Source organism: Sarcophilus harrisii, chromosome 4 (assembly GCF_902635505.1).
Source record: "Sarcophilus harrisii chromosome 4, mSarHar1.11, whole genome shotgun sequence".
In the NCBI taxonomy this organism is placed as follows: Eukaryota; Metazoa; Chordata; class Mammalia; order Dasyuromorphia; family Dasyuridae; genus Sarcophilus; species Sarcophilus harrisii.
The window spans coordinates 452264441-452283921 of record NC_045429.1 but is presented as its reverse complement, the minus strand read 5'-3'; the positions used below and the strand labels follow the sequence as shown (position 1 = coordinate 452283921).

Genomic DNA, 19481 nt, shown 5'->3' with positions numbered 1-19481 from the left:
AAAATAGCTATCCCACTGGGCTTATATCCCAATGAGGCACTAAAGAAGGGAAAGGGACCCGTACGTGCAAAACTGTTTGTGGCAGGTCTCTTTGTAGTGGCCAGAAACTGGAAACTGAGTGGCTGCCCATCATTTGGGGAATGGAGGAGTAAGTTCTGGTCTATTAATGTTATGGAATATTATTGTTTGGTAAGAAACGATCAGCAGGATGATTTCAGAGAGGCCTGGAGAGACTGACATGAACTGATGCTGAGTAGGACCAGGAGATCCTTGTACACGGAACAACAAGATTATATGATGCTCAATTCTGACAGACATGGCTCTCTAACAATGAGAGGATCCAAATCAGTTCCAATTGATCTGTAATGAACAGAACCAGCTACAGCCACCTAGAGAACACTGGGAAATGAGTGTGAATCACAACATAACATTTCTACTCTGTTACTGTTTGCTTGCATTTTTGTTTTTTCTTTCCAAGTTATATTTACCTTCTTTCTAAATCCAATCTTTCCTGTGCAACACGAGAACTGTATAAATATGTATACATATATTGTATTTAACATATACTTTAACATATCTAACATGTATGGAACTACCTGCCATCTAGGGGACAGAGGGGAGGGAAGGAGGGGAAAAGTTGAAACAGAAGTTTTTGCAAGGGTCAGTGTTGAAAAATTACCCATGCATATGTTTTGTATATAAAAAGCCATAATAAAATAAGTTTTTAAAAATATATATAAAATAGCTATCCATAATCATCCTTACAGTTATTAAGAGGAAAGGTCTTTGTAATGATTATTTTATGAGGCATTCCCACTGCCACTGTCATTCCACTACCATCACTGGGGAGGAGAAGAAAGCGGTTAAGATTGTGATTTGGTTGGAATGAGGGTGGAGTGGCAAATGCCTGCCAGCAGTCTGGCAGCTTCCCCATTGGCTGGGGGAGAGAAGAATCATGAACAAGCTTAAGCACGGCGTGGACTGCCCAAGTGGACAAGTCCCAAACTGTCCCGGTGCGCTTTTAGGACCATTTGGATGATTGACCCAAATAGGGCTAATACAGTGTAACTGTAAAGTAGACTTCAGAATTACAGAAGATTAACACTAAAAGCTAGGACTTTGGAACACAGTTTAGAGAGCTGGTAGAGACCTTAGAACGAGGATGTCAGAGTTAGTAAGGGTTTTAGGACGCAGAATACCTAGGATCAGAATGTCCCACCTGAAAGGACTCAGTTCTTGAAGGGATTTTATTTTTTTTGACTTTTATGTATTTTTTTATTGTTTATTCTGAGATAATCTAAGTTTCTTTTTTTTTTAATAACTTTTTATTGACAGAACCCATGCCAGGGTAATTTTTTACAACATTATCCCTTGCACTCACTTCTGTTCCGATTTTTCCCCTCCCTCCCTCCACCCTCTCCACCAGATGGCAAGCAGTACTATACATGTTAAATAGATTACAGTAGATCTTGGATATAATATATGTGTGCAGAACCGAACAGTTTTCTTGTTGCTCAGGGAGAATTGGATTTAGAAGGTAGAAATAACCTGGGAAGAAGAACAAAAATGCAAGCAGTTTACATTCATTTCCCAGTGTTCTTTCTTTGGATGTAGCTGCTTCTGTCCATCCTTGATCAATTGAAACTAAGTTATAACTTGTCTTTGTTGAAGAAATCCACTTCCATCAGAATACATTCTCATACAGTATCGTTGTTGAGGTATATAATGATTTCCTGGTTCTGCTTATTTCGCTCAGCATCAGTTCATGTAAGTCTCGCCAATCCTCTCTGTATTCGTCCTGCTGGTCATTTCTTACAGAACAATAATATTCCATAACATTCATATACCACAATTTACTCAACCATTCTCCAATTGATGGGCATCCAATTCATTTTCCAGCTTCTGGCCACTACAAAGAGGGCTGCCACAAACATTTTGGCACATACAGGTCCCTTTCCCTTTTTTAGTATCTCTTTGGGGTATAAGCCCAGTAGAGACACTGCTGGATCAAAGGGTATGCACAGCTTGATAACTTTTTGTCTTGAAGGGATTTTAAAAGATACCAGAAGAGATGGAACCTTAGAACATAGAATGTCATAGTAGAAAGGGACCTTAGGCCAAAGAATATAGGATGCCACAGCTGCAGGGACTTTAGGATACGGAATACACAATGTCTTCACTAGGAAAAACTTCAGAACATAGATCGTGGAATGTCACAGTTGAGGGGAACTTCAGAACAGATTGTCTGTCAGCAGGCACCATAAATTTGGGAGTAAAAAGTAAACAGAGAAGGGAGCTGAGACAAAGAGAACCAAAGTAACCTATCCAGGATCACACGGTTAATAAGTGTCTGAGAAGAAATCCCAACGCTGGTTTTTCGGGCTCCAAAGCCAGTGTTCTAGCCATCCCACACCATTACTTTTCTTGGCTAGTGTTATACTTGGTGGTCTGGCTGAGCTCACAGAAGACAGATGCCATTAAGGGGTCATCTAGTGCATTCCCTTCATTTTACAGAAGAGAAAACCGAGACCTGGAAAATGACTTGCTCCACATCACACAAGAGGTAAATAGTAGAATTAGAATTCTAGCTCAGGTCCTCAATCTATGAATCCCTTTATTCCTATCAGGCAACACTTATCTCACCTTTCATCTGGGACCTTGCTTTATCAATCATTCCTATTGTCTTTCTTTTTCAATCATTCCCTCTACTGGTTCCTTTCCCTCAGCTGCCTCTTTCCCTTAATTAAATTTAAAAATCTCTTGACCTCACGACCATGCTCAGATCATAGAACAAAAACTCTTTATTTCAAAGATGGAGACAATGAGAGGTAATTTGCCTTGCCCAAGGTCACACAGTCAGCAAGGGGTCCAGATGTTTCATTCTGCCTACTTTCCACTCTTTCTACTACGTACACTACACCACCTTCCTCCAAATGTCAATGAGTATCGTGCCCGTTATTATTAATAATACAACTAATCATATTAGCTGTACATTTTTAAATGTACTCCTTATATGCTTTAAGGACACCCTGCTCCCTTTGGTTTGGACTCTAGATTAGTATAAAACCAAAAAAAAAAAAAACAAAAAAACAAAAAAACTGTTGAGCTCTTCCTAATAATTGTAGGAATTACAGCTACAGAAGTCATTAATCAACAAGAAGCAAGAAGCACCTACTATGTGCCAGGTACTCTGTGGATAACAAAAAGGAGAAAAACAAGTTCCTTCAGGGTTAGAGGTTATTTATTCTAGAGAGTTAAACACAGGTATGTAATGGGGAAATACTGGACAAAATAAATAAAAATGCAGTAGGACATAAATAACATTAATATGTGAATTTCTATGTCAATATGAGACCCAAAGGATTCTTATGTATTTTAGTGGACTCCATTTCTATTTGAGTTTGACACAGCTGATCTCATCCAATCTCCTCTTTTTACAAAGGTGAAGTCGGGGCAAGTCAAAAAGATTTAACTTCCTGAGCTGAAATTCAGACTTAGACATTTACAAGGTATGTGACCCTGGACAAGTTACTCCAGCCTGTTTGCCTCCATTTACTCATCTGTAAAATATGCTGGAAAAGGAAATGGCAAATTCCACCAGTTATCTTTGCTAAGAAAGCCCCAAATGGAGTCATGGAGAGTTGTGCAAGACTAAAAAAAAAACAAAACAACAACCACTTTTTATTTTTTAAACAAAGTAAACTGAGCCTCAGGAAGATAAAGTCAATTGGTCAACAGGCTTTGAATGTGCACTTAAAATGTTCCAAGCTTTAGAAGGCATATATGGAAGAGACGTGTGAAGATAATAAGCCCATGAAGTGACAAGAGATTAGCAATGGAAGGTGATCCGGCTGAGATCCAGAGCCAGGGTGCCTGACTCCAAATGCTTGCTACTTCCCACCATTTCTATCTGCTGCCAAATGCTAAAAGAACAGCAAAAAGGACATTATACTTGAAGGTTTTCAAAGGTCACAGCACTATTAAACCTTGGCAATATGGAGATGGGAAAGAATGAGGAAGGAGTAGGTGGTATAAGTATTTTACCAATGAGAGAAGAGAAGCTCAGAAACTTTGAAGAGACCCTCACACACGAAGGCAGAACCAGAGTTAGATGGATAAGCCAGGTTTCCCCTACAAGGAGAGCTGTCCAAGGTTAGAAAAGGTTGCCTTGAGAGATAGTGAGCTCCCCCTCATTGGAGTCCCTTGAGGAATGGTTGAATGAATGGTTTGGTTTTTTTCCTTTATTCCTTTATTCCTGTAATGCAGGAAATGAAATAATGGCATTCTTAGGTACAGAGTTAGGGAAAGTCTTAAATTAAGAAAACCAATCAGCTCTTTATTTTTAATTAAAAATTAGAAATTCCTACCTAGTAACAATGACAAGGTCAAATCAAGTAATGGAATATTACAACTAAAAAAAAAAAACAAACAAAAACAAAACACAAACCCTGAGGGATCTTTGAGTCCAACCTGCTCATTTGACAAATAAGAAACTCAGAGGTGTTAAGTGATTTGCCCACATAGTTAAGTCAGTGACAAAAGTAAGTATCAATATAAAATCGTTACTTTATAGGGGTTGGGTTATTTGTAGGCTTTTGACTAAAAAGTTCCAGAAATAAATTTCCAAAGGAAAGTTTTCTGAGCAACAGCTATTCTTCCTACTTAAATATTCTCCAGAGAACAACTGTACAGAGCATAACTCACCAATATTGGTCAATGAGTACTCATAACGTCTATCAACCACTTCCTATGTTTCTTATAGAAAATCTGCTTTTTCCCATCAAACATGAGCAGTACTATGCTTGCAACACATTCTCCTTTTTTAGTCAGCAAATATATCATTTTTTAAATTTTAAAGTGTCGATGTCCTTTTTTTCATATCTATCACTTTCCAATTAAAGACAGCCTCAGCAGTTCCCTTGGGTTTCATTATTATCTCTCTATATATTATATACAGCCCCATCCTCCCAAATTTCAGTGCTATATCACCACTTGCCTACTGGACATTTCAAACTGGATGTCCCAGACCCATCTCAAAAACTGACACATGCACAAAGGATATGAATAGACAATTTTCAGATGAAGAAATTGAAACCATTTCTAATCATATGAAAAGATGCTCTAAATCACTATTGATCAGAGAAATGCAAAGTAAGACAACTCTGAGGTACCACTACACACCTCTCAGATTGTCTAAGATGAAAGGAAAAAATAATGATGAATATTAGAGGGGATGTGGGGAAACTGGGACACTAATACATTGTTGGTGGAGTTGTGAACTGATTCAACCATTTTGGGGAGCAATCTGGAACTATGCCCAAAGGGCTATCAAATTGTGCATACTTTTTGATCCAGCAGTATATCTGTATCCCAAAGAGATCATAAAAAAGAAAAGACATATATGTACAACAATTTTGTAGTTCCAGAAACTGGAAACTGGGCCGATGCCCATCAGTTGGAGAATAGCTGAATAAGTTGATATATGAAGGTAATGGAATATTATTGTTCTATAAGAAACGATCAAAGGATGATTTCAGAAGGGCCTGGAGAGACTGACATGAACTGATGCTGAGTGAAATGAGCAGAACCAGGAGATCATCACACATGGCAACAAGATTATGTGATGATCAATTCTGATGGACATGATTCTTTTCAACAATGAGATGATTCAGGCCAGTTCCAATGGTCTTGTGATGGAGAGAGCCATCTGCACCCAGAGAGAGGACTGTGGGAACTGAGTGTGGGTCACAACATAGCATTTTCTCTTTCTGTTGTTGTTTGCTTGCATTGTTTTCTTTCTCATTTTTTTAATCTGATTTTTTTCTTATGCAGCATGATAAATGTAGAAATATGGGTAGAAGAATTGCACATGTTTAACATATATTGGATTACTTGCTATCTAGGGGAGGGAGTGGGAAGAAGGGAGGGAAAAATTCAGAACACAAAGTTTTGCAAGGTTAAATGTTGAAAATTATTTAGGGCTACTAGCTGGGTGAACATGGCCAAGTAGCACCTTATGCTGGGGTTCAGGGACTCACCATTTGCCTTCTGTAACCATGTTGGAGGTCTCACAGCTGGACTGCTGATCCACTGGCTTCTAAACCAGGACAGAGTATCCAATGCTGCTATATTTTGGCTAAAAGCCTCCCAAGAGATATCCCCCTGCATGCAGAGGGCCACCTCCCCTCCCCTGCCCAACTAAGTCAGACCTTTCCTGAAGTTCTCCCAAAATATCTTCTGCTGGAAATTTGTTACACTCCATATATTTATGGGTTCTGTCTCTCCAAATCCATCCAGAGGCTTGATCTAGTGTTGATCTGAGGGAACCCACAAAGAGCTCAAAGAAAGACCTGTCTACTCTGTCATCTTGGTTCTGCCCCTCAACTTTTTTAAAAAAATAATTCTCTTGCATCACTCTCATTTCTTTTCTCAATTTTTCTATCTCTTTTACATGATTTTTAAAAATTCCTTTTTGAGCTCTTGCATGAGTTCTTTCTAGGCTTGAGAGCACTTCCTGTTTTTCTTTGGGGTCTTATTCAGAGATGTTTTGACACTAATTGTCCTCTCTAGAGTTTACCTATTACCATATCCCTGTTACCAAATCTTCCCTATTACCACAATAACTTTCTATGGTCAGATTTTGTTGTTTTGTTCCATTTGGGTTTTTTGATCATTTTTTTTAACCTTTTCCCTTTCCTCTATATTTCCACTCTGCCCCCAGATGGAAGCAAGTGGTTTTCCTGGTTTCGCACTGATGTTGTCCTGAGGCTCCTAGAGAATCCTCCTCTCTATTGCTGCACTGGGAGGCTGACCCTGCTGGAGGCCATAGGGATGTGATAACTCACCTGGTGCTGATCCAGAATCTCAGAGCTGGTGTCTGTACGTGCTGAGGCTCCTACATTTGCTGGGGTTGCCCTGAAGCACAGGATGCCTGGCCACTAGAGGCTGCCTGTTTGCCCAGAGGTTGCCATGCTAAAGTATATTGTGGTTTTCAGAGTGGAGTCTGCCTGTTCCCCTGGCTGTGCTGGGGATGTGAAGGCTGTGGTGTTCTCACAGTATTCTCCACTGTTTTGCTGAGATGGGGCTGTGGCTGACTTACTGGGATACTTCCCATCCTGAAGTCTGTTCTCCTTTTGCCTGAAACAGATCTTTCTGGGTGACCTTTCCAGATTCTTGGGCTAAAAGGTGGCTTCACACCATCTGTCTGCTGGTTCTGTTGTTCCAGGATTTGTTTGGGGGAACTACTTTATGGTTGTATGGAGGTGAATATGGGAGAGTTATGGTGATTTACTGCTTATTCTGCCACCTTGGCTCCTGGAAGTTCAATCTGTGGGTATTTTCAATATGAAGAAGAGGGACTGCTCCTCTCTAACCATCTGCTTCCTGCTACTGGTTTTTATTTTAACCAACTCCCACTTCCCCTTAGCAGAGTTTAATAATGAATAAATCTCGTTATTGTTGTAAGACAGAAGACTTCAGGACATAAGATCTGGGTTCTGCTGCTAATTAGCTGCTAACCTTGAATGAACTGCTACATGTCTGTTAAGTGATTTGTCTCTGGGCCCTCATTTCTTCATTTGAAATGAAGGAAGAAGACTATGTGATCTCTAAGGTCCCCATAAGTCCCCAAATTCCAAAGTTCTTCCAGTAGCACAAAGAAACCTTGAAAATAATTATATTAAGTCTCATCCTCCACATCTAAGGAAGAGAAACTAGGAAGATTATCCTAAACTGTGTCTCAAACAATGAAGAAGGATTGTTGTTATTATTGTTATTTAATCATTTCAGTTGCGATGGAAATGATGCCATTCAGTCATCTCTTGACAAAGATACTGGAAGGGTTTGCCGTTTCATTTTCCAGTTCATTTTACGAATAAAGAAACTGAGGCAACTAGGGTTAGGTGACCTGCCCAAGGTCACACAGCTAGTAAGTATTTGAAGCTAAATTTAACTCATGTTTTCTTGACTTTGGGCCTGGCACTCTATTCACCGTGCCACTTAGTAAGCCAACTGCATTCATCCACCCTTTGAAAAGAGATTTATCAAAATAAATAAATAAATGTAAATATAAATATATACATATACATATATAGATATAGAGAGTCTGTACTAGTATATAGCAAATATTTAACTAATGCTTGTTTAATAAATGACTGGATTAATTAATGAATTAATCATTCAACAGGACACAACAACATGTCTCCAGGAATTACAGAGAGAATGTCTTCTAGCACCATTCCTATAAAATCAAAGAAGGACTACTTTTCCTCTCTGAGTTTATGAGTATCAAGCTCAAAATCCACACAAAGGAACTATATGTTGTATAATTCTTGTGAATTCAAGATTTGTATTACTTTAAAAGACATATACTTGGTGTTGTATACAGCTGTTTAACTTTTTTTAAAGGAGATAAGAACAGAATACTAACTTCTAGAAGCAATCTCCATCCAATAAGGACTGCTGGTAAAACCGGAAAGCAGTTTGGCAGAAAACAATTGTACACTAGCATTTTATACCCTATAGAACAAGAAGCAAGAGAAATTTAATAGTCACATCATTTTTTAAAATTTGAAAATAACTGAAAGAGGCACCTTCCTCAACTATGTATGATTAGGGATAGAAATAATGACCAAGAAAAGGATTCAAGAAATCACAAAAATCAAAACTAACCATTTAAATGAGATAAAAGCAAGAAACCGTTTGCATAAACAAAAACAATGCAACTAGTAATGAGAAGAAAAGCTGCCAAATAAAGAAAAAATAGTTGTGTCAAATATCTGAGAAAAATATGATTTCTAAGATACATAAGGAATTAGCACAAATATGAAAGATGAAGAGCCATTCCCTCATTGGTCAAATGATATGAATGACTTTTAAAAGATCATATTCGAACAATAATTACATGCAAAAATGCTACAGATCTGTGCTAAAAGACATAAAAAATTCAAACTCTGAGGTCTTATCTCATCCCCAACAAATTTGCAAAGATGAAAGAAGAAAAGAATAACTTAGAAAAAAGGAAAAACTTAGAAAAAAAACTTAAGAACTCTTAGGAAAAGTTAATAATTCTATGGGGAAAAAAATCTTACTCAAATTTACTATTCATATTATTTCAATTCAGCAATCCCATTACTAGGACTATGTCCTCAAAGTGATAAGTGATAGAAAGAAAGGTCTTAGCCCTTTCGTTTTCATTTTACAGGTTTCTCAGACAGACCCTCTGTCTCCAAATCTAGGACTTTTTTTTTCATCTATACTACATTATATTGTGCTTGTAACATTTTTCCTTTCCTTTTTTCTTGGTTTCCCTGCCTTTCTCATTCCTTCCTTCTTTCCTTTTCTTGTTTTACTTTCAAACTTTTTTTTGAGATAGATGGTGACATACTAGATAGAGTGCTAACCTTGGAGCAAGTAAGATTGAAGTTCAAATTCTGCCTCAGATATGAAGCCTCAATTTCCTCAACTGCAAAATGGGAAAGATAATAATCCTACCACCCAGGATTATTGTGACGATTAAGTGAGACATTTGTAAAGCATATAGTAAGTGCTATATAAATGCTGGTGTTCTTAGTTTTTGGATTTTTAAAGGAAGATTCCTGTGATGACCTTTGGCTTTTTTTTTTTTTTTATCACAATCAATTCCCAGTAAATGACTTCAGTAAGGAGCCTTTTCCTGTTCTCCTTAATGCTAGTATCTATTCACTGAGAGGACCTCCAAGTGCTACTGTTAATAGTTTGTTTGTATGTAAGATATGTCCCAATAGATTGTGAGCTTCTGAGGGGCAGGGGCTGTTTTTGCCTTACTTTGTAGCCCCAGTGCTTCGCAGAGTGCTTGACACAAAATAGGTGATTTTTTTGTTTACCTCCTTGTAGCAAAGAAAAATAGGTTTCTTTTTTTTTTTTAATCCACATGGAAAACATCCACCAAGTTCTCTTACAGTTTCAAATCTATAATCCTATGAACAAAACATTCTTTCTCTGAGACTTAGGAAGTCATGAAACTTTCAAAGCTGATTACCTTTTAAAAATTAAAATAAAGTGAATTTATGAAACATCTGACTTTCCTCTGTTGAGGCTGAAAGGCTTATTCAGAAATAACAGGTTAAGTTTATATGGTGCTTGAGTTCTTACAAAGCCTTTTCCCCACCATTCTTTGTAAGAGCAAAAGTGATTATCCCCATTTCTTTGGATGGGAAAACTGAAAAAAACAGACATTATTTTCTACCCACTCACTGAATTCTGGTCATCTGTAGAGTGAGAAAACCCAAGTTCAAATCCCACCTCCAATGCTTACTATTTGAGTGGTTTTGGTAAGTCATTTAAGCACCTCAGGCCTCAGTTTCCTCACCTGTAAAAAAGATTGGACTTTATGGACTCTAAAGTTACTTCCAATTCTAGATCTATGATCTTATAGATCACTTAACTTCTCTGGGTCTTAGTTTCCTCATCTGTAAATTGGAGGTGGGATGCTACGCCATATGGCCACTGAAGTTGTAGCTCGAGAGCTATGATAGCTATAAGACAAAACCTCCAGTCTCCTGACTTCCAATTCTGCACTGCTCACTCTCATACACAAGCTCCAGCCTGGGAGGGAGGCATGAGAAATGTCTCCCTGGGCCCCATCAACTTCAGAATGGTTCAACAGATCCTAGTATAGGATTGTGGTGGAATACTGTTGTGTTATAAGAAATGACGAGCAGGATGGCTTCAGGAAAACCTGGGAAGACTAATATGAACTAATGCTAAATGCAGTGAGCAGAAAAATCCAAAGAGCACTGTGCACGGTAATAGCAATATTGTAAGGAGGATCAACTGGGCAAGAATTAGCTATGCTGATCAAGACGATTCCAAAGCACCCACGACAAAGAGAAATGTATTCCTCTCCAGAAAGAGAAGTATTGATTGAAATATGTTTCAATATTTTCAACCTTATTTTCTTGGGGGTTTTTTCTGTATTTTTTTCCAAAATGATTAATATAAAACTATGTTTTACATGATTTCATGTTGCTTGCCTTCTCAAGAAATGGAGGAAACAGAAGGGAGGGAATTTGGAAATAATTTTTTTAAAATGAATGCTAATATTTTTATATTTAATGAAAATAAAATAGATTTTAAAAGGAGAAGGTAGGGAAGAAGGAAGGAAGGGAGGGAAGGAGGAGGAAAAGAAGGAAAAAAGGAAGGAAGGAGGAAAGGAAAAAAGGAAGAAAGGAAGGAAGAAGGGAAGAAAAGGAAGGAAGGAAGGAAAGAAAAGGAAGGAAGGAAGGAAGAAAAGGAAGGAAGGAAGGAAGAAAAGGAAGGAAGGAAGGAAGGAGGGAGGGAGGGAAGAAAAAGAAGGAAGGAAGAAAGGAGGGAGGGAAGAAAAGGAAGGAAAGGAGGGAGGGAGAAAGAAAAGTAAGTTAAGTAGATAGGAAGGAAGGAAGAAAAGAAAGAAAAAGGTAAAAGAAGGAAGGAGGAAGAAAGGAAGGTAGGTAGGCAAGCTTATCTCTGGAAAGTGCTCACTGAATGACTTCACATCACATGAGAGGTCAGGTGGCCCAGAGAAGAGGGGGTAGGAAAATCAGAGCTGGCACCTGGGCATCTAGAGTTGGCAGAAATGTGAAGAAAAACAAAAATAGGCTTTATACTTAAAGGACATGCCCCTGAATGAGCTAAATATGACCCTCACCAGGACAGAGTTTTAAAAATAGTGCCCAGGGAATGTAAAGGAGGACAAGCAGCCCAGCCAACTATTTAGACAGTCAAGTGTCAAAAGTTTGCCAGCCCCCTTTGAAAAGGCACATATGCCCAGAGGATGGGGTGAGATGGGGCAGGGGAGCATGTTCTTGCAGAAGGCAGAGGGCTGGATTTGGACTAGATAGTAACTGTAAAATGAGGGTGTTGTGCTAAATGACCTCCAAAATCCCCTCCCACCAGGCCTTGGGTTCCTCATCTAAAAATGAGAGAGTTGGACAGGTTCAAAGGCAAGAGAACTGACTAAAGTTTCAGGATATGGGTTCAAATTATGCCTCTGATGCTTGTGTGACCTTAGTCAAGTTACTGAAACTCCTAAAGGTCTCCCCACCCCAGGATTGAAATTTATGATTCTATGAAAAGAAGAGCATTGACATGGAGTTTTAAGGTTTTGTGGTGGCAAGATACTGGAACCTGAGTGGCTGCCCATCCGTTGGGGAATGGCTGAGTAAGTTGTGATCTATGAATGTTAAGGAATATTACTGTTCTATAAGAAAGGATCAGCAGGATGATTTCAGAGAGGCCTGGAGAGACAGACAGGAACTGACGCTGAGTGAAGTGAGAAGACCAAGAGAACACTATACACAGTAACAACAAGACTATACGATGATCAATTCTGATGGACGTGATTCTCTTCAACAATGAGACAATTCAGGCCTGTTCCAATGATCTTGTGATGAAGAGAGCCATCTACACCCAGAGAGAGGAACTATGGGGACTGAGTGTAGACCACAACATAGCATTTTTACTCTTTTTGATGTTGTTTCCTTGCATTTTGTTTTTTCTCTTTCTTTTTTTGATCTGATTTTTCTTGTGCAGCAAGATAATTGTATAAATATGTGTGTCTATATTGGATTTAACATGTATTTTTTTTTACCATTTTTAAGATACTGGATTATTTGCCATCTAGGGGAGGGAGTGGGGGGAAGGAGGGGAAATTTGGAACACAAGGTTTTGCAAGGGTCAGTGTTGAAAAATCATCCGTGCATATGTTTTGAAAATAAGAAGTTTTAATTTTTAAAAAGTCAATCTATTTTTTTCCCTTAAAAAAAAAAGGTTTAGAAGCACTTTATAGACTTTATCTGGCTTAACTTGACAGCAAGTGAATGCTGTTATCAGCTCCAGTTTATAGCTAAGGAAGACAGAGGCCACGTGACTTTCTCAAGATCACACAGGCAGTTAGTATCTGAGGTCACATTTGAACCCAGGGCTTCCTGGCTCCAGATCATTAATCCTTAATCACTTCTGTGGCCTTGTTTCCTCATCTGCCAAATTATGGAGTTGGACCACCAGAGCATCTGAACCTGGGTCCCTGAACTTTATTTTTTAAATATTTTAATAAAAGTGTTTCTAGGTACCTAGTTCTCTTTATAATGCTATATACTTTATTTTAATCATTTAAAAAGGTAATTCAGAGAAGGGTTCCCCTAGGCATTACCAACTAATTGCCAAATTCTGTAAAATACAAACCGAGCTAAGATTCCCCCAAAGAGAAGCTTGGTAAGATCGGTTCCAACTATGGATGGATGGATGGATGCATAGCTGGACAGATAGATGAGTGTAGTTATTGAGTGCTTGGAAAGAGGGATGGATGAATGGATGAGTGTACTTAGTGTTTGGAAAGATGGATGGATGGACGGATGAGTGTACTTATTGAGTGCTTGGAAAGAGGGATGGATGGACGGATGAGTGTGCTTATTGAGTGCTTGGAAAGAGGGATGGATGGATGGGGATGAGGTACTTATGAGTGGAAGGAGGGATAGATGGAAAGATGAGTGGTGTTGGGAAAATGGATGGATGGACAATGAGTGTACTAATTGAGTGTTTAAAGAGGGATGGATGGATAGATGATTATTTGTGTTAAAGAGGGATGGATGGATGGATGAGTGTACTTATTGAGTTTTGAAAGAGGGATGATGATGGATGGATGAGGTACTTACTGAGTGTTAAGGAGGGATGGAGGAAGGATGAGGATAATTGAGGCTTGGAAAGAGGGATGGATGGATAGAGGTATTACTGAGTGCTTAAAAGAGGGATGATAGGATATGTTTTATTGATCCTTAGATAGGATGGATGGATGGATGGATGAGTGTACTTATTGAGTGCTTGGAAAGAGGGATGGATGGATGGATGAGTGTACTTATTGAGTGCTTGGAAAGAGGGATGGATGGATGGATGGATGAGTGTACTTACTGAGTGCTTGGAAGGAGGGATAGATGGAAAGATGAGTGTATTAAGTGCTTGGAAAAATGGATGGATGGACAGATGAGTGTACTAATTGAGTGCTTGGAAAGAGGGATGGATGGATAGATGAGTGTACTAATTGAGTGCTTGGAAAGAGGGATGGATGGATGGATGAGTGTACTTATTGAGTGTTTGGAAAGAGGAATAGATGGACGGATGAGTGTACTTATTGATCGCTTAGATAGATGGATGGATGGATGGATGAGTGTACTTATTGAGTGCTTGGAAAGAGGGATGGATGGATGGATGAGTGTACTTATTGAGTGCTTGGAAAGAGGGATGGATGGATGGATGAGTGTACTTACTGAGTGCTTGGAAAGAGGGATGGATGGATGGATAAGTGTACTTACTGAGTGCTTGGAAGGAAGGATGGATGGAAAGATGAGTGTATTAAGTGCTTGGAAAGATGGATGGATGGACAGATGAGTGTACTTAGTGCTTGGAAAGAGGGATGGATGGATAGATGAGTGACTTTTGAGTGCTTGGAAAGAGGGATGGATGGATAGATGAGTGTACTTAGTGCTTGGAAAGAGGGATGGATGGACAGATGAGTGTACTTAGTGCTTGGAAAGAGGGATGGATGGATGGATGAGTGTACTTACTGAGTGCTTGGAAAGAGGGATGGATGGATGGATGAATGAATACACTTACTGAGTTCTAAAGAGCCAACACAGCCTAAACTCCACAAGGGACAAATGCAAATGAGGCAGTCCCTGTCTTCAAGAAGTTTACACACCAATAGGAGGATTCTAAAGTTACAGCTCAGTCTACCTGTTTCTAATGCAAACGAGACCAGATGGAATACACAACAAAAGCCATTCTGGATCCTCCCTAGGAAACCTTTTGCGCCCAGCACAAGCTGATGTTTATTCTGAAGCAAAGATGTCCTGACTTCCAGAATTGGGGGAAAGGGCAGGGCCCGAGGCAAGGAAGCAGCCATCTAGCCTATGGAAAAGAGAATGGGGAGCAGGGGTGGGTGGGAAGAAGGCCCCTTTTCAAAACGCCTGCAACCTCTTAGCTTCCAACAAATAAAGAGCACTTCTCAGAGTGGATGATAGGAGGGTGCAGCCCTCATTTGAATCAGTGCCTTTGTTTGGGCTTTTCTGCCCCAGGCCGCAGTGAGTTGGTTTGCCACAGATGCCTCACCAGCCTGAGCTCAGGGATCCCAGGCAAGGAGCCCAGCCCTGGAGGCAGGCGTCCTGGCTCTCTCCACTGCCACAGAGCACTTACATAATCTTGGGGAAGTTGGTGACTTTGGTTAGTTCGGCCGCTCTTATGAATAATGATGAAACAGCCCAAGGACCAGCACCCCAAGCAGAGAGACAGCAGCCTGTCTGTGCTGGGGACGCTGCCAGCGCAGTGACCTCATGCTTTTCAAAAGGCACACTCCCCAGGCTCATTTTAATGTCAGGCTTTGCAGAAAACCAGGCTCTCTCACGCCGGACCTCCCACCCTGATTCTGGAGCCCAGGGAGACGGGTTCTAATTCTACCTTGACCACTCCCCCCTCCCTCCATGAGCACTGATCAGCAGAAGGGGTTTGAAGAGCCGGGCGGACCCTCTGCTCCCCATTTACTCTCTGTGTGACTCTGGACGGGTCACTTGTGCCTCAATGGCTTTGTCCAAGTTTGACTTCTCTGAGCTTCCTTAGCTGTAAGATGAAGGGGATGCATTAAAGGGCCTCGGAGGTCCCCCTGGGATCGCTGGACCTCGGTTTTCTCTTCAGTAAAATGGGGAGAGGGGCCACCCCTAAGGACACTCTCAGCTCTAAACCCATGATCCTCTGTCACAAGTTCCCTGGAGCTGTTTCCTCCCCTAGAAAACGGAGAGATTAGGGACAGCCGGGTGGCAGTGAGCACCAGCCCCGGAGTCGGAGTCGGAGCCGGGAGGAGCTGAGTTCAAACCTGGCCTCAGACACTCAGCACGTCCGGGCTGTGGGGCCCCGGGCGAGTCACTGACCCCCGATTGCCTCAGGGGGAAAAAGAAAGAAAGAAAAGAAGGACAGATCAGACTCGATGGCGCAAAGGTCCCGCTAAAGTCTGTCTGTTCCTGTCATTGCGTCCCTTCTCTGTCCGGCTGCCTCCCGAGCGGTTCCATCCCTGCCCCGGGGACCCGGAGCTGCCGGGGCCGAGAAGCCGCCTCTTTCCCAGGGCCCGGCCCGGTGGGGCACCTTTCCCTTCGGAGCCCAAGGCCGGGGAGGTGGGTGCCCAGATCCCCCAGCCCCGGGCAGGGAGGGATAAAGCAGCCCGGGCCGCCCCGGAGGGACCCAGGTCCGGCCACAAGTAGCCAGCGCATCCGAGGGGGGGGAAGCGCATCCGAGGGGGAAGCGATCCGAGGGGAAGCGATCCGAGGGGAAGATGGGAAGCCATCCGAGGGGGAAGATGGGGGAAGGCATCTGGGGGAAATGGGGAAAGCACATGGGGAAGCGCAGGGAAGCACATCCGAGGGGAGGGGGGAAGGCATGGGGAAGGCACTGGGGAAGCATCCTGAGGGGAAGGCATGGGGGAAGGCATCTGGGGGAAGGCATGGGGAAGGCATCGGGGAAGGCATCTGGGATGCGATGGCCAGCCGAGCGTCGCCACCCTGGGGCAGAGACCGGCTCGCTCCCAGGCTGCGGGCGCCGAGTCCGAGGTCTGCCCGCCCAGAGAGCGGTTTCGGTACGTTTGTTGCCTGTCCTGCCCGGCTCAGGCGGGCCGAGCCCCCGGGAGCCGCCGGGAGCGGGGGCGGCGACGGGCCGGGGGTCCGGGGCGCGCGTCTGGCCCGCGCCCACGTGCGTTTGTTGTGGGCGTAGGGACCGTGCGTGTAAGGGAAGGCGCCCGGGGGCCGCCGCGGCTGGGGGCGGGGGAAGGCAAGAGCTCGGTAAGCGCCTGCGGGCGCCGGGCATTGTGCGGAGTGAGAAGGCTGGGGCCGCCGGTGGGCGGGTTTCCGCGCCGGAAGCCTCCGGGTCGGGTCGGGGGAGGCTGCCCCCCAGCCCGGCCGTCAGGCCCCCCACCCCCCGGCGAGAGCGCGCGCTCCGTGCCCCGTGCGGGCGGGCGGGCGGGCGGGCGCGCAGGGCCGGCCTCCCCACGATACCACCTGAGCCGGGTCCTGCTGCGGCGGCTCCGGCGGCTGCTCTTCGGGCCCCTCCTCGCGGCCCCCAGCCCGTCCCGGGCCGCAGCCCGCTCGCCTCCGAGGTTCGGGCCCAGGAGCTTCCCTTTGTTAGGGGCCGGCTGGGGAGCGAGTCGGAGGGGCCCGAGCCCGGCGCAGGCCGGCCCTTCCCCCCGCCTCCATCCCCACCCACCCCCGGCCCGGCCCGAGGGGATCGGCCCCGCTTCCCCTCCCCCACCCCGCCTCCCCTCCCCCACCCCGCCCTGGGCCGCGCGAGGCCCGGGCCGGGGGTGAAAGGCCAGGGGAGAGAAACGGCGGGAGACCCCGAGGGAGAGAGAGGAGGGGGGAGCAGAGACGGAGCGAGAGACAGAGACAAAGAGAGACGGGGGAGGGGCGGAGAGGCAGGCTCCGGAGGGGGCGGGGAAGGAGGGCGCCCGCTCCGTTATGCAAATATCCGGGGAGGGAGGACGGGCGGCCGGCGCTCACCTCGCTACCTCCCCTCCTCCTCCCCTTCCTCTCCAGCCGAGGGGCCCGGAGTTTGGGGGCCCGGCCGCAGGCCGAAGGACAGAGTACAGCTGGGGCGGGGGGGGGGGGGGGGTGGATTAAAGGACCGGGGACCCCGGACCGCGGTGGGGGGGAGGGGGGCTCTGTCCTCTCCTCCCCCAGCACCGGGGTCCCGGGGGACTGCGCGGGGCCCCTGGCCTGGGCTCCCACTTTCACACTGACCCCGGGGGGGGGCTCCAAAAGCCCGCTCTCCGCTAGCCGCGTGAACCACCATAGGGAAGGGAGCTGCGTGGGAAGTTCCCTCGCCCCCACCCCGCCAGGGAGACGTGTCCCGCGCCCCCGGGCACCGGGCGGCGGGCTCGGGACAGAAAGCAGCCTCGGGCAAGGGCGTTACAGGCGGGTGGGGACCGGGCTTGAGATGGGGGGGAGGGGGGAGGAAGGGCTCCCGAAGCCTACACACCCGCACCCCGCGCACGTGCCGAGCTCCGCGTGACCGGTCCCCTCCGAGCACCTGTCCCGAGCCTGCCCGCAGACCCAGCCCCACGTCCCTGCGGTCCCGAGCCCCTTCCCGGCCGCTTCAGGTTCTCCCTCCGCCTTGGGCTCCCTGCGACCCTCCCCCCCTCTCCTGGGGTCCGGGCGCATCCTCCCCTTCCTCTTTAACGAGGAGGCTGGGGCCAAGCGGAATACGGGGCGCAAGGGACAAAGCGGGACCCTGGGAAGTGGCGTTTGGCCCCTTCTACAACCCCCCCACCCTCCCTCCACCTCGGGCCCGCGGGTTTAAACCCGGTCCTCTCCCGGCTCGCCGTGGCCCCCAAGGTCCCAGCCAGGAGCCCGGCCGGGCCCCCGGGCAGCGTCCCTGTCTCTGGCCCCCGGCCCTCCCGCGTCTGGCTCCGACTCCCAGGAGACTCCTCTCCTTCCCCCCTCCCAGACCTGGACACCGGCAGGGGCGCCCGGCAGGTGAAAGCGAAAGCCGAGCCGAGCATCCTCTGCCACAGAAGGGGCGTGTGTGAGAGCGCGCGCGCGCGCAGGTGCAGGGGGAGTCGTCCGCCCGCTCGTCGGTCGGTCCCGGGGTTCCTTCCTCCCGGGCCCCCGCATCTCCTGCGCCCCCCAACCGCCCCGCCCCCCGCCTCAGTGCCCCCCGCCTCAGTGCCCCCCGCCCCCCGCCTCAGTGCCCCCCGCCTCAGTGCCCCCCGCCTCAGTGCCCCCCGCCTCAGTGCCCCCCGCCTCAGTGCCCCCCGCCTCAGTGCCCCCCGCCTCAGTGCCCCCCGCCTCAGTGCCCCCCGCCTCAGTGCCCCCCGCCTCAGTGCCCCCCGCCTCAGTGCCCCCCGCCTCAGTGCCCCCCGCCTCAGTGCCCCCCGCCTCAGTGCCCCCCGCCTCAGTGCGCCCCGCCTCAGTGCCCCCCGCCTCAGTGCCCCCCGCCTCAGTGCCCCCCCCGCCTCAGTGCCCCCCGCCTCAGTGTCCGGGACTGCGGGAGCCGCCGGTCTGTCCCAGGGGAGGAAAGGCGGGGCGGGATTCCCTCCGGAGAGGAGCCGGCACCGCCCCCTCCCGCAGCCCTACCTGCAGCCCCCAGGGACCGCGGCGGGTTGGGAGCCGGGACCTTCTCCCCGGCACTGCCGGCGCTTCAGGCCGTAGCCTCCTGGAGGAGACCGGAGGAAAGAAGGCAGAACGTAGCCCGGGCTCGGACCAGGATTGGCTGGGGATGGGAGATGGGGGCGGGGGGGGGGAACGGCCCGAGATGGGAGACTGAGGGTTGCGGGGGGAGGGGAGAGGCCCGCGGAGAGCGGGCTCCGCTTGGGATCCAGGAGCCCTGTTCTGGTCCCCTAGAAATCGCGCGCGCATTCACACACACATTCACACACACACACTCTCACACACTCACACACACACATTCACACTCACACACTCGCGCGCACACAC

At 46.2% G+C, this 19481-nt stretch overlaps 1 protein-coding gene across 2 annotated transcripts in view; it reads right to left on the bottom strand.

The window, feature by feature from the left end:
* ST6GAL1 (ST6 beta-galactoside alpha-2,6-sialyltransferase 1) overlaps positions 1 to 19230 on the bottom strand; it is a 111451-nt gene extending 92221 nt beyond the window's left edge. The window contains exon 1 of one of the 2 annotated variants that reach the window (XM_031968052.1): positions 19122 to 19230. The gene's annotated coding sequence lies outside the window, so the exon portion shown is untranslated. Of the gene's footprint in view, positions 1 to 18494; positions 18649 to 19121 lie in introns of those variants that run through there. The other variant, XM_031968053.1, reaches the window with a different exon arrangement.
* Positions 19231 to 19481: the final 251 nt, after the last annotated feature.